A 12011-nucleotide genomic window follows, 5' to 3' on the forward strand; every position below is an offset into this window, starting at 1 on the left:
GGCTGGGAACCTTTTGTCTGACAAGATACTGGTAACATAGAAAAAGCTTAGAGAAAAAAAATCATTATTATTTTATTTTTGGAGTTGGCATTTATGTAAGGTAGATCTGGCCTGCCCAGATGGAGACATGTGACATTTATCTGAGGTAGATCTGGCCTTAGTACTCTGCTTAATTTTTACTTGAGACAAGCCTTATTAGAGGTAGTTTATTTAAGGCACCTGTTTCCTTTATTAGTTTAGCATTTAGGAAACACAGGTGATCAGCTGCTGAGTATTGAACAATGATAGATTATTGTATTACATTATTCCTTACTGCCTGGATATTTTTGATGGTCCTTTTTGCCTCTGGCTCTGTGTGGCCCTGGTTGGGAAAGGAAGAGGTGATACCTTATTCCTCTGGAATTGGTGACAAGGCAGTGGATCCTGACGTCCTCTGGAGCTTGAGAGTACAAGGCCCTGTTTGTTTTACTGTATATGAAGAGAGATTTTTCTGGGATGGAGGTGAGATAAAAGGTTTTAGATGAGACAGGTGGACACATTGAGGAAAGCCCTCAAGTTCAGCAGCTGTAGGAGTCACAAGAATTACCTTGAAGGGTCCCTGCCACTTAGGGGAAAGGAGTGAAGAGTGATGGCCTGGAGGAAAGAGAAGAACCTGATCCCTGATGTGGGTTGGAGGTGGACAATTATTGTCACACGGCTGAGGTAATGAACAGTCTGCATAGCTCCATAGGATAGACCTTGGGTGACATAAAAGGGGAGTTAACAGGCTATCTGGAATAGTTGGAGGGTTGGATAAAAGACCTGGTATTAGAACTGGCCTTCCATACATTAGTTCAAATGGAGAAATTGAAAGAGGCTTTTTAGGAAGAGCCCTGAGCCTGAGAAGAGCTAGAGCAAATAATCTTACCCAGTCAAGGTGAAGTTCCTGTGACATCTTAGTAAGAATAGTTTTTAAAGACCAGTTGGTATGCTCCACCTTTCCTGAGGTTGAGGATGGTATGGGATATGAAAATGCCAAGGAATGTTAAGAGCCTTAGCTAGTGTCTGAGAAATCTGAGAGGTGAACTCCAGGCCATTGTCAGACTGAAGAGAAGCAGGAACCCCACACCGAGGAATAATTTCTTGGAGAAAAAGGTCTGCAACTGTCTGAGCCCGCTTATTAGAAATCGGATATGCCTTCACACAATTTGAAAATGAGTCCATAATCACAAGAAGATATTTAACTTTCCTGACAGTGGGCATATGGCTGCCAGTCAGTCCCTGGAAGGGAACATCTAGCTTGGTGTGTGGTAAAAGGCTGACTCCTGTATTTGGTATTGGGATCTGTTTTTTGCCAGTTCTCACAAGAGGCAGTAATAGTTCTTAAGAACTGTAAGTCCTCAGAGGTGGGCTGCAGGTGAGCTTTTACAAATTGAGACAGAGCAAGATTATTAGGATGAAAGAGCTGGTGTACATAGGAAATAATTTGTCTAGTGTCTGGAGTTCCCTGTGAGGGTGTAAATTGTACTGTATGGATTCCCTGTGGTGGGTGAGGTGAAACTTGGCCCTGGAGGGCCACTGTTCTGGCTGCCTGGTCAGCCCGGTTGTTTCCTCTAGAGATGATAGAGTTATTGGTCTGATGAGACTGGCAGTGTACAAATCCTATACCCCTGGGTAGGTAGGAAGCCTCCAGCATGGCCATTATTTGGCCCGAGTTAGATATGGATCCCCCTTTTGCTGCGAGAGGGCCACGCTCCCTCCAAATAGCAGTGTGGGACAGGAGGATATGAAAAGCATATTTGGAGTCTGTGTAAACATTTAGACATTGTCCCTTTGCCAGTTAGAAGGCACAGGTGAGAGCTATCAGCTCAGCCTGTTGGTTAGTGGTGTGTGTGGGTAATGCCTGTGCCTCTATTATCTCAGTATCTGACACGATGGCATAACCTGCTTTATGGGTCCCTTCATATAAAAGGAGCTGCCATCTGTGTACCAGGTATAAGTAGCCTGAGGCAATGTGCCCTCCTGTATGTGTGAAGGGTGAGGTAACAGTTCCTCTAGGGTTTCAGTGCAGGAATGAGAAAAAGAATGGTCAGCATTAGGTTGAGGGAGGAGGCATGAAATACTAAGAGGTGGACAAGTCTGGAAAGTAAGTGTGGCATCCTCTAGTAATGCCACCTGGAGAGAAAGAACCCAGGAAGGAAGTAAAGTTTGTAAGCCTTTATAAACTAAGAGATGGGACAGATTATGATGAGAAAAGACAATAATGGGTGACCCAAAGCTTAGCTTCTTTGATTCCCGAATAAGGAGCTCTGCAGCTGCTAAGGCATGGATGCAAGGTGCCCAGCCCTTACTGGTAAGGTCTAGCTTCTCTGGCAGATAGGCTACAGGTGCAAAGGAGGGGCCCAGCTGATGCCCTAGAGTTCCTAGGGCAAATCCCTCCTTCTCTTCTACATAGAGGGAGAAGGGACGGGTTAAGTCTGGAAGATGAAGTGCTGGGGCCTGAAGAAGAGCCTGTTGGAGCTTCTGGAAAGGTTTAGTGACAGGATGGAGGAGGAGCTCATGTGGTGAGCCCTGAGCTGCCTTGTATAAGGGGTGAGCAAGGGGTGAAAAAGATGGAACCCAAGACCGTAGGAAGCCAGGTATTCCTAGGAAAGACAGAATCTCCTGTTTAGTAGAAGGGACTGGAAGAGACTGGATTAGATGCTTTCTGTCTACAGTAATAGCCTTATGGGTTGGAGTAATGGTTAGACCCAAATAGGTGACCTGGGGAGTTGACAGCTGAACTTTAGAAGGAGATACCCTATAACCTTGACTGGATAAGAAATTTAGGAGAGTAGAGGTGTTAGCTTGGCTAACCTGTAAGGACGGGCTACAGAGTAAAATATCATCTACATACTGTATTGGTTTAGAGCCAGGGAGAAACAGAGAAAGCAGGTCAGAGGCCAGAGCCTGACAAAACAGGTGTGGACTGTCTCTGAATCCCTGTGGCAGAACAGTCCAGGTCAGCTGTGTGGACAGGTGAGTGTCAGGGTCAGTCCAGGTGAAAGCAAAGATATTTAGAGACTGAGGACTGAGAGGAATAGAAAAGAAGGCGTCTTTGAGATCTAGAACTGAGAAGTGAGAGGTTCCCGAAGGGATAAGGGACAGGAGAGTATAAGGGTAGGCACTACAGGATGGAGGGGGACCACTGCACAGTTAATGAGCCAGAGGTCTTGAACCAGGTGGTAGGTTCCATTAGACTTTTTAACTGCAAGTATGGGGGTGTTAAAAGGTGAAGAGGTTAGGTGGAGCAGCTTTTTCCTGAGAAGGTCAGAAATGATAGGCTTAAGTCCTCTTAGGCTCTGGGGTGAGAGAGGGTACTGAGCTTGGGTGATATATCTGGTAGGGTTTTGTAGCTGGATAGTAATAGGCTAATGGTGTCTAGCTATAGAAGGGTTTTGGGTATCCCAGACTTTTGGGTCTATCTGAGAGGCTGGCAAGGGAAAAGAATTGTTAGAGTCAGTAGAGTGAGTGGCTAGGAGAAGAAGAAGAGGAACTGCTGGCGCATCTGGGATGAGGCAAATGTGTGGAGTGAAAGAAATGGACGTTAGCAGGATCTATAGTCAGAAGTTCCGGAGTCAGAGAATCCTCCAGTTTAGGCATAGCTAAAAGCATATGAGCAGGAGAGAAGGAATCCAGAAGAGACAGTTTAGCACTGAGAAAGAAGAAAGCTATGATATAGGGCAACTCTTTCCATTTGCCTGTTCACTGGCAGAAATTAGATAACTCCCGTAAAATATCGGGATCTAAGGAGCCACTCAGCGACCATATTTTGTTATTTTCTAAAGCATATTTGGGCTATCTCTTAGTATAGAGATGGATAAGCTTAGGAATCTTTAAGTAAGGCATTAAGCTGAGAGGTTTTAAAGCTTCAAGAAGACAGCCTAAGGGAGAGAAAGGACTAATAGGGTTGGAAGCCTTATTTCCCATGTCTGCAGCAAAGAGGCAGAAAAATAAAAAATAAAAATTTAAAAAAAAATGTGATCCGGAGCCAAGGCCCCAGGTGTTCCCAAGGCCAAGGACGGATACCGGGCACAGGCTGCTAGACAGCTCATCAGCCAAAAAGCAGGTGCCCCACTGCATGAGGCAAGGATTCCCTGGAAATCTGAACAGTGTCTACCTCTTTGTTAAGCCAGAAAAATGTGCCGCCCTCCACAGCCCCCAGGACGCACCCAACGGCAGTGGTCCAACTGCAAGGAATATCTCAGGCTGCAGCCGTGGGAGATGGCTAGAAATTTAGGCCTGCGATAGGGGCCAACTGTAGCCAATAAAGACCATGGCCAAGGGTTCCCCCAGTTTCAAGAACACTCAGTGAAGTGCCGGACGTTCAACAGTCATTCTCACAGATTCAGGAAACCATTTATGCTGGCCGAAAAGTGGGGAACTCACCAATCGGAGCAGCGGTATTGCATGGAATTCGTGCAGCCAGGTGAATGGACAGTGGTCTGCCACATATGGAGCAGAGTTCCCGGTTTATGGGTTTCCAGGCGCCAGGCACCCGGAAGCACCCATGTCATCACGACACCAGATGTTAGTTATTTGGCGGCGCTCTTACCCTGCGAGGAAATGTCACGAAACACAACAGAATCCACTAGCAAGAGTTTTATTAAGATAGAGAGAGAGACAGATGTTCTCAGGCCTGCGGAAAGACACACACATAAGGAGAGAAGCTGAGAATATGGCACCAGCTTATAAAGGCTGGGCCACGCCTGCATATACAGGCTCATGTGGCTACTCAACACATGCGCGTCCATCACAGGGTTGCACTGCGCACTTTATGCAACCACGCAAAGCCACGGGGTCCTGGTCATGCGAGACATTTTGACCCAGAAATGACTATTTTGACCCAGAAATGGCTATTTTGACCTGGAAATGGCTAGGCAGAATTGTCTAGGTCCACCGGGCATGCCCAACCATGGGGGCATGTTGTGAATCTATCACCTAGTTTGATTGGTAATGAATATGGAGCAGAGATATACTCTAAAGCTAAGCAAATAGCCTTGTTGGTTTTACCACTGTGTAATTTTAAAACATTTTTGGGCCTATGTAATTTTCTGAAACAGTAGGTGATAGTTTTAGACAGCACTGTCTCAGTTGTTCTGTGTAGCAGTAACTAGTTTCATTCTGCATATGGCAAATTAAAAACCAACACAGCTTTTGTACTAGATGAACATCTTAGTTTTCATTGAGAGACAGATGAAGTATAAATTATGTCAATGACACTTGTTTGTCATTTGCAAAATGGTATCCTGTTTCATGGACGCAATTTTAGAGCATTATATCTGTCTCAGTTCTGAGGCTGCTCTGTGACTTTGGAAGCTGGCCGTCAGGATTACACTTTTAAGTTGCTAAATTGCTGCTATAATGGAGATAGCATTAATTCTGAAGCTGTTTCAGTGAGGTAGGCACTTCCTAAAAATACCATAGATGATAAAAATTGTGAGAGCCTCCCATGATGACTTGTTGAGTGCAATGTAAATAAATCAGTCATGTTTGCTGCCCATGACACAAAACGTTGTTTGGTACAAATGAAGGAATATATAAAACTGATGGGCAATTCCCTTAGAATTATAATTTAGATGCGGTATGCTGCCAAGATTTTTTTCTATGCAGTGCTCTCACTAGTCTCTCTTGGGCTGGAATTCTTGTCAGGAAATGTTAAACTCAGGCTATACTACTTGTTTAAAACATATATTTCTAGAGTGCATGCCCTCTAGAATGCCAATGAGGAGTGCTGAGTTACTGTCTCAGCTAGACCTCTCTCACTCTGCCAGAACCCCATACCTGTTGGTGCTGCCCTGTCTCATCAGTGGAAGACAGATGGGCTGGTTTAAATCAATCCTTTTCCACTTTAGAGTCTGCTATTGAATTGTTGAATTCACAGTTGAATTGTTCATCCTCTAAATTAATATATGGACATCCAAACTCTCAAGACCTCAAAATGAGACTTTTTGTGAATAGGATCATTGGAAATACAATTAGCTGAGTCAGGAAGAGGTCATATTGAAGCTAAATAGGTTTCTCAGTCCAGTATAATGGATTTCAATTTGGGATGACACAGCAAAATCAGACAATCCATGAATCAAGTATAAGGAAAAACAGGTCAATAAAACGTCATTACCTGTTTGATAAATTAAGACCACATTTGAGAAGAAACATGAATTAGCTGCTTTTTGCTACAGATATCACAAACTTTCACACTGTTAACTTAGTTTCATGATTACATGTATTTTCATTAGTAAAAAATCACAAGTAAAATTATATAAGGTTTTCTTTCTTTTTAATTTAGTTTTTTGTTTGTTTGGTTTTATTTGCTTGCTTATTTTTGTTTGTTTGTTTATTTGTTTGTTTGTGATTGAAAGAGTGAAAATTTCCATAGTGCTTTCCAGGAAAACTGAGGACTAGTGTCAGCTAGATCTTAACCCTGGAAATTGTGGGTGTTTTCTTCATTGTAACGGGAACAGATACTGTCTTGAGACAGCAATGTTATCACGAGTATATATCATATGTATAAGTTTTATATGTACTTATCTTCATGAAAGGAGGGGGAAAGGACTTGGTACTGATGAATAGTGGGGAATGTGGATGTGTGGCAACAGAACAAGACACTGCTGTGATACCAGAAAGTGATCTTGATTCGGAAATTCTGGATTTTGCAGAAGTCATGAAACAGCAAGCAATGATTCTCTCTCAAGAACTTCTGGAAAGAAAGCACCCTGCTGACATCTAACTGTTGTTCAATGGTGAAAGGGGTTGGGGGAGGAGAGCCAGACAGATAACCAACGGGTTTCTGAAGCCCTGAGCAGCAAGGAACTTCTGTGTCTTATACTACTTTATTATAAGGAACATCACACACATAGTTTGCTTCACTTTCTTTGTGAGATTTGGGAAGATTGAGTGTAGCTAGAGTTTTTCTCCAGCTCCTGCCAAGTCCCACCAGTCCTGGAGCCCACTTATAAAATAAACACACAGACTCTTATATTATTTAAACTGTTTGGCCTAATGGCTCAGGCTTCTAGCTATCTAGTTCTTACATCTCAAATTAACCCATTTCTATTAATCTATACTTTGCCACATGGCTCTTGGCTTACCAGTACCTTACATCTTCCTTGTCCTGGTGGTGGCTGGCAGTGTCTCCCTCTGCCTTCCTGTTCTCTCAATTCTCCTCTCTGTTAGTCCCGCCTATACTTCCTGCCTGGCTACTGGCCAATCAGTGTTTTATTTATCAATTAATCACCCACAGCAATTGAAGTTCTCTCTCTTTCTCCATAATTTTCTCTCAACTGTTATCTCTTGCTAAGGTAGGTTTACTGATAGGTAGGGCAGTTTTCTTCTCTTCTTTACACCAGAGGAAGCAGTTTTCCATTTGTTAAACCAAACCAATAGTTGGTAGACACATATTGAAAACCTCAGTATTTCCAGGTACACTGTGAATAAAAATGTGGACACCACAGAATTAATGTATTGTGTCAAGCAGCTATTGGCATCTGTGGACTGTGTGTAGAATGACTTTCAAATCAGAGTAGGTTCTGAATCAGCAACACAAAATGCAAGATTCTCTAAGCCTTTGAAATTCACTATTAATGCAATGATGCCAATATTCTCCTGGCTGAAAAACCTAAATTCATGAGCATTGAGAAATTTCCACTCACTTGGAAAAAAAAATTGTCATTAGTCAGAGGCAAAATGTGTAATAGACCTGTATAAAGGGGTTTTATTAAAAAAAAAAAGCATTGTTTGCCTATATCCAATCCTCGCTGAAACATTGATAAACATCTGTCTAGAATAATAAACAATGAAATATCTATATCAGAAATTAAAGGGGGATATCACTGTAAATTACAAAAGTAAGAAATAATAATTCGAGGACATGAAAGCAATCAACAATTATAATTCACAAAAAAAGATTCTAGTATATATCCAATGAAATAAATTATGAAAACCAAATATATGTAAACAGAAGATTTGTGTACAGGGAAATAACATCAGGATAGGAAGCTTATACCCAATATACCAGGATTGTCATTCTATAAATTTTGTCTATTTCTGTGAAGGCCTAGACTTAACTTTACAGGTTCTATCTTAGGGAAAGGGCTACCATCTCCGACCACCTGCTGTACTCAGTTCCAGGAAGGACCAGAGCAGTATCTTCCTGAAGACATTGTGTCTGCAGTTTAGGCCCTTGAAGATATCTAGATAATCTTGCTGAGCAGTCCAGATAATCCTGTTCAGTGGGTTGTGTCTCCCCACCAAAAGTCTAACCCAATGGTTTCAAATGTGGTTTTATGCCCAAAGTCTAGACCAACAGCTTCAAAAAATCACCTTGCCCTTTCTACCCAACCCCAAGTTGCCAATTTCCGGCTTGTGGGTTTTCCCTATAAAAACCCTCTACACCTAAGCTTGTGGCTGCCACCACATTTCTTTCCATCTGCTGTGCGGTGGCCCAAGTTGAACCTGAATAAAAGGACCCTTATGTGCTTGCATCGGAAACCAGCATGTTGGTGGCCTCTGGGGGTTTCACGAAACGGTTACAACAATTCATAAAATCTGACAACACTGAAATTGGAAAGTATTTTTGAATCAATTATTAATAAAACATATTCAAGAATATCTATAAATATAAAGCCTACGGATATAATAAAGATATTAATTCACAATTAAAACCTTGCATATAGTCAGTTCCAAACCTAGTTCACATTACCAAGCAAACACTAAGCCTTATAAAATGAACTAAGATCAATATTATCCCAAAGTCAGAGAAGAGAGAAAAATATAATTCCCAAATTGTTTTTCTAGGCCAGAATTTTCCTCATATCAAAATAAGACAAAAATATAAGAAAAGACAATTATAAACCAACTTTCTCATGAATACAGATTCAAATATACTTAGCAAAAAATATAGCAAATTGTGTTTAATAAAGTGGAATTTATTCTAGCAATGAAAGGTCAGCTTGACACCAGAAAACCAAATCAATTTAAAAGGCTGCATTAGCAGAAAACAACAGAGCTAGCGATGATGATTTCAAATGATAGGTAAAGCATTTGCCAAAATTATAAACCAATTTCTGTTACAAACTTCAAGAGCCCCAAGAAAAATGAAAAGTATCTATCATGAGGAACAGCAGATATTCACAGCAATTGTGATACATATTCATTCTAAAACAACAAAAAATTGATCTTTGTGTATGTGCATCAATTGTATACTGTACATATTTAATTCTGAACACATGTGTATATATTCCTGTGTGTGGTATACATGTACCATGGCTCATGAGTCCAAGCAACAGATTAACCTTGGGTATCAGTCCTCACCTTCATCTTTGAGACAGGGTCTCTATTTTTCATGCCTGTGTACACTGGGCTGTCTGGCTTGAGAGACTCACGGGGTTCTCCTTTCTTCATACAGTAGGATTATAGGTGAGTCATGGCATCTGACTTTAATTGGCCCTGGAGAATCTTGTTTGTGTCTTCGCACTTATGCACCAAGCTCCTTACTCACTGGACCATCTCACCAGACTATAAAATTGATGTTTACTTTAGGCCAGACTCCATCCCTTTCTTTTCCAATAATTAAATTAATAAATCTCGCTAAAATAAAAACTGTTAGAAAGTACAGATATAATTTAGACAAAATTAACCAATCACAAGCCATCATGTGAAAAATATTAAACATATTATTAAAATCTAAAAGTCAAGCCTTAAATGTCACTATCATGAAAATGTCATGTGCAGCCCATTATTTTTATACTAATTAAAAAAACTCTATTAAGAAATTAAAATATGGTGCTGGAAAGATGGCTCAGTGGTTAAAAGTACTTCCTACTCATTCCTAGAACCCACATAGTAGCTCACAACTCTCCATAATTCCAGTCCCAGTAATTGCAATAGCCTCTTCCAGTCTCTGTGGTCACTGCATTCACATGGTACATATAGTATAGGCAAAACACTCAAACACACAAAATAAAATGCTATTTCAAAATAAATTAAAAGACAAAAATTTAGAGTACTTATTCAGCTGAATGGATGTTATTAAGAATATATAGACAATTTTCTTAGCTCAAAAGCATGAAAACATACACTCATTAAAAATGTTCAGAAACAATCAAGGTCAACTGCAGTGTACCACAAGGTCTATTTTATAGTGAGACTCCTAGTCTGTATCCTGAGTGTAGGATTAGTTGTACAATTTTATGCCTTTTTCAAAACTCTATGCCAAATGGAATAAATTTTTCTCTATGTAAATATGAAAAATAAATTAAAATATTTGAATAGGGTTTCCTCCCAATAGATGTGCATGCCAGTAAACACTGAAATAACACTGTCATTGGAAAGATGGAAATTAAAACAATTACAAAATTAAGAACACAGAAAATATAGAGAGTCAACTTGAACTGTATAGAGAAAAAATTTTTATTCATGTTGCTTAACCAATTTCTCAAAGAACTGCATACATGATTACCAAATGATAAAATACTTCAACTCTTAGCTATTTAGTCAAAAGAAATGGAAATCATTATTAATAGAAATGTCTGTACTTGATTATAGCTATGCATGAGGCCTTCTATATTAGATACAATTCAATGTCAAGAAGGTGGTATATCTAACACAACTGCTTACATGTGCAGAACATGTTTTATCTGCTAAAACATCATGACAAAAGATGGAGGAGAGATAATAAGAGCCTACATTTTAAAAATATATTTCTGTATCAGACTACAAATGGCCACACTAAGAATCTGCCAAGAAGTTAATGCTTGTGTTAACTAACCCTATTACAAAAAATGTAGTGAAAATGAGTAGAGTAAACAGAAGGAAACCTGGAGGTGAGGGACATATTTACAGACCTGATCATGTAGTACTTTCACCAGTATAATCTTCAGGTTTGTGAAGCGGTGTGCATTGGATTATGTTCAGTTTAGCATGTCAATCACACATAATGACTCTGGGAGCACAGAAGAAAGGAAAGCAGGTTACTGATACTAGGAGACTAGAGATGGAGAAACTGGGCAGGGAGCTGTCCTTGGATGCTGTTGGTTGAAAAGGAGTATGGGAAGATGCACTTGGTGATTCATAGTAAAAATTCTAAATCTGATCATAGTATGATTCAACTATATATTTAAAATGAACACATATGTGTATCATAGGCATTGATATTGATGAAATTTTTAATTGGATTATTTGAAGTTAATTGAAATACTTAATCAGTAATACTAAGATGTGCAGTATACTTATCTATATTTGATGACAGTGATTGTGTCTGGCCATGTTCATTATGTAATGTACATGTTCATGTACATTACAATGGAAATTGAGGCCTTCAATTCTTTATATACCACTCAGGTGTTTTTCAAATTCTAAAGTGGAATTTTGATAAAAAAAAAAAATCTGGTGCCAGGTATTGGGATCAAAGAAGCAGAGCAAGCCACAGCCACCACCTCTGACCTCACCAACTTCTCAGCCTGAAAGAGTCTCATCCTATAGGCCTCTACCCAAATGAGCTCCCTCAGCTAAAAAGGCTTTAATTCCTATCTCCTCATGCCTTATATACCTTTCTCTGCCCACCAGATCACTTCCTTTCTCAACCTCTCTAGTGCTGGGATTAAAGGCGAGTGTGCTTCCCAAGCTAAGGCATGAGATCTCACGTGCTGGGATTAAAGGTGTGTGCCACCACTGCATGGCTCTGTTTCTCTTCTAGACTGAGTCAATCTCATTATAGGGTGGCTTTGAACTCACAGAGCTCCAGATGGATCTCTGTTTCCCGGGTACTAGGATTAAAGATGTATGCCACCACTTCCTGCCCTCTATGTTTAATCTAGTGGCTTGTTCTGTTCTCTGTTCTTCAGGCAAATTTTATTAGGGTACACAATATATCACCACACCTAGGCTCTTCTCTTTTCTTGCCAATGGAAATGGAAGTAATGTTTCAAGCAAAGTTTGTACTCCAGTCATTCCAGCCAACAGATACCCCATAGTAAAGACTGACATCCTGTGAG

Source organism: Peromyscus eremicus, chromosome 10 (assembly GCF_949786415.1).
Source record: "Peromyscus eremicus chromosome 10, PerEre_H2_v1, whole genome shotgun sequence".
NCBI lineage: Eukaryota > Metazoa > Chordata > Mammalia > Rodentia > Cricetidae > Peromyscus > Peromyscus eremicus.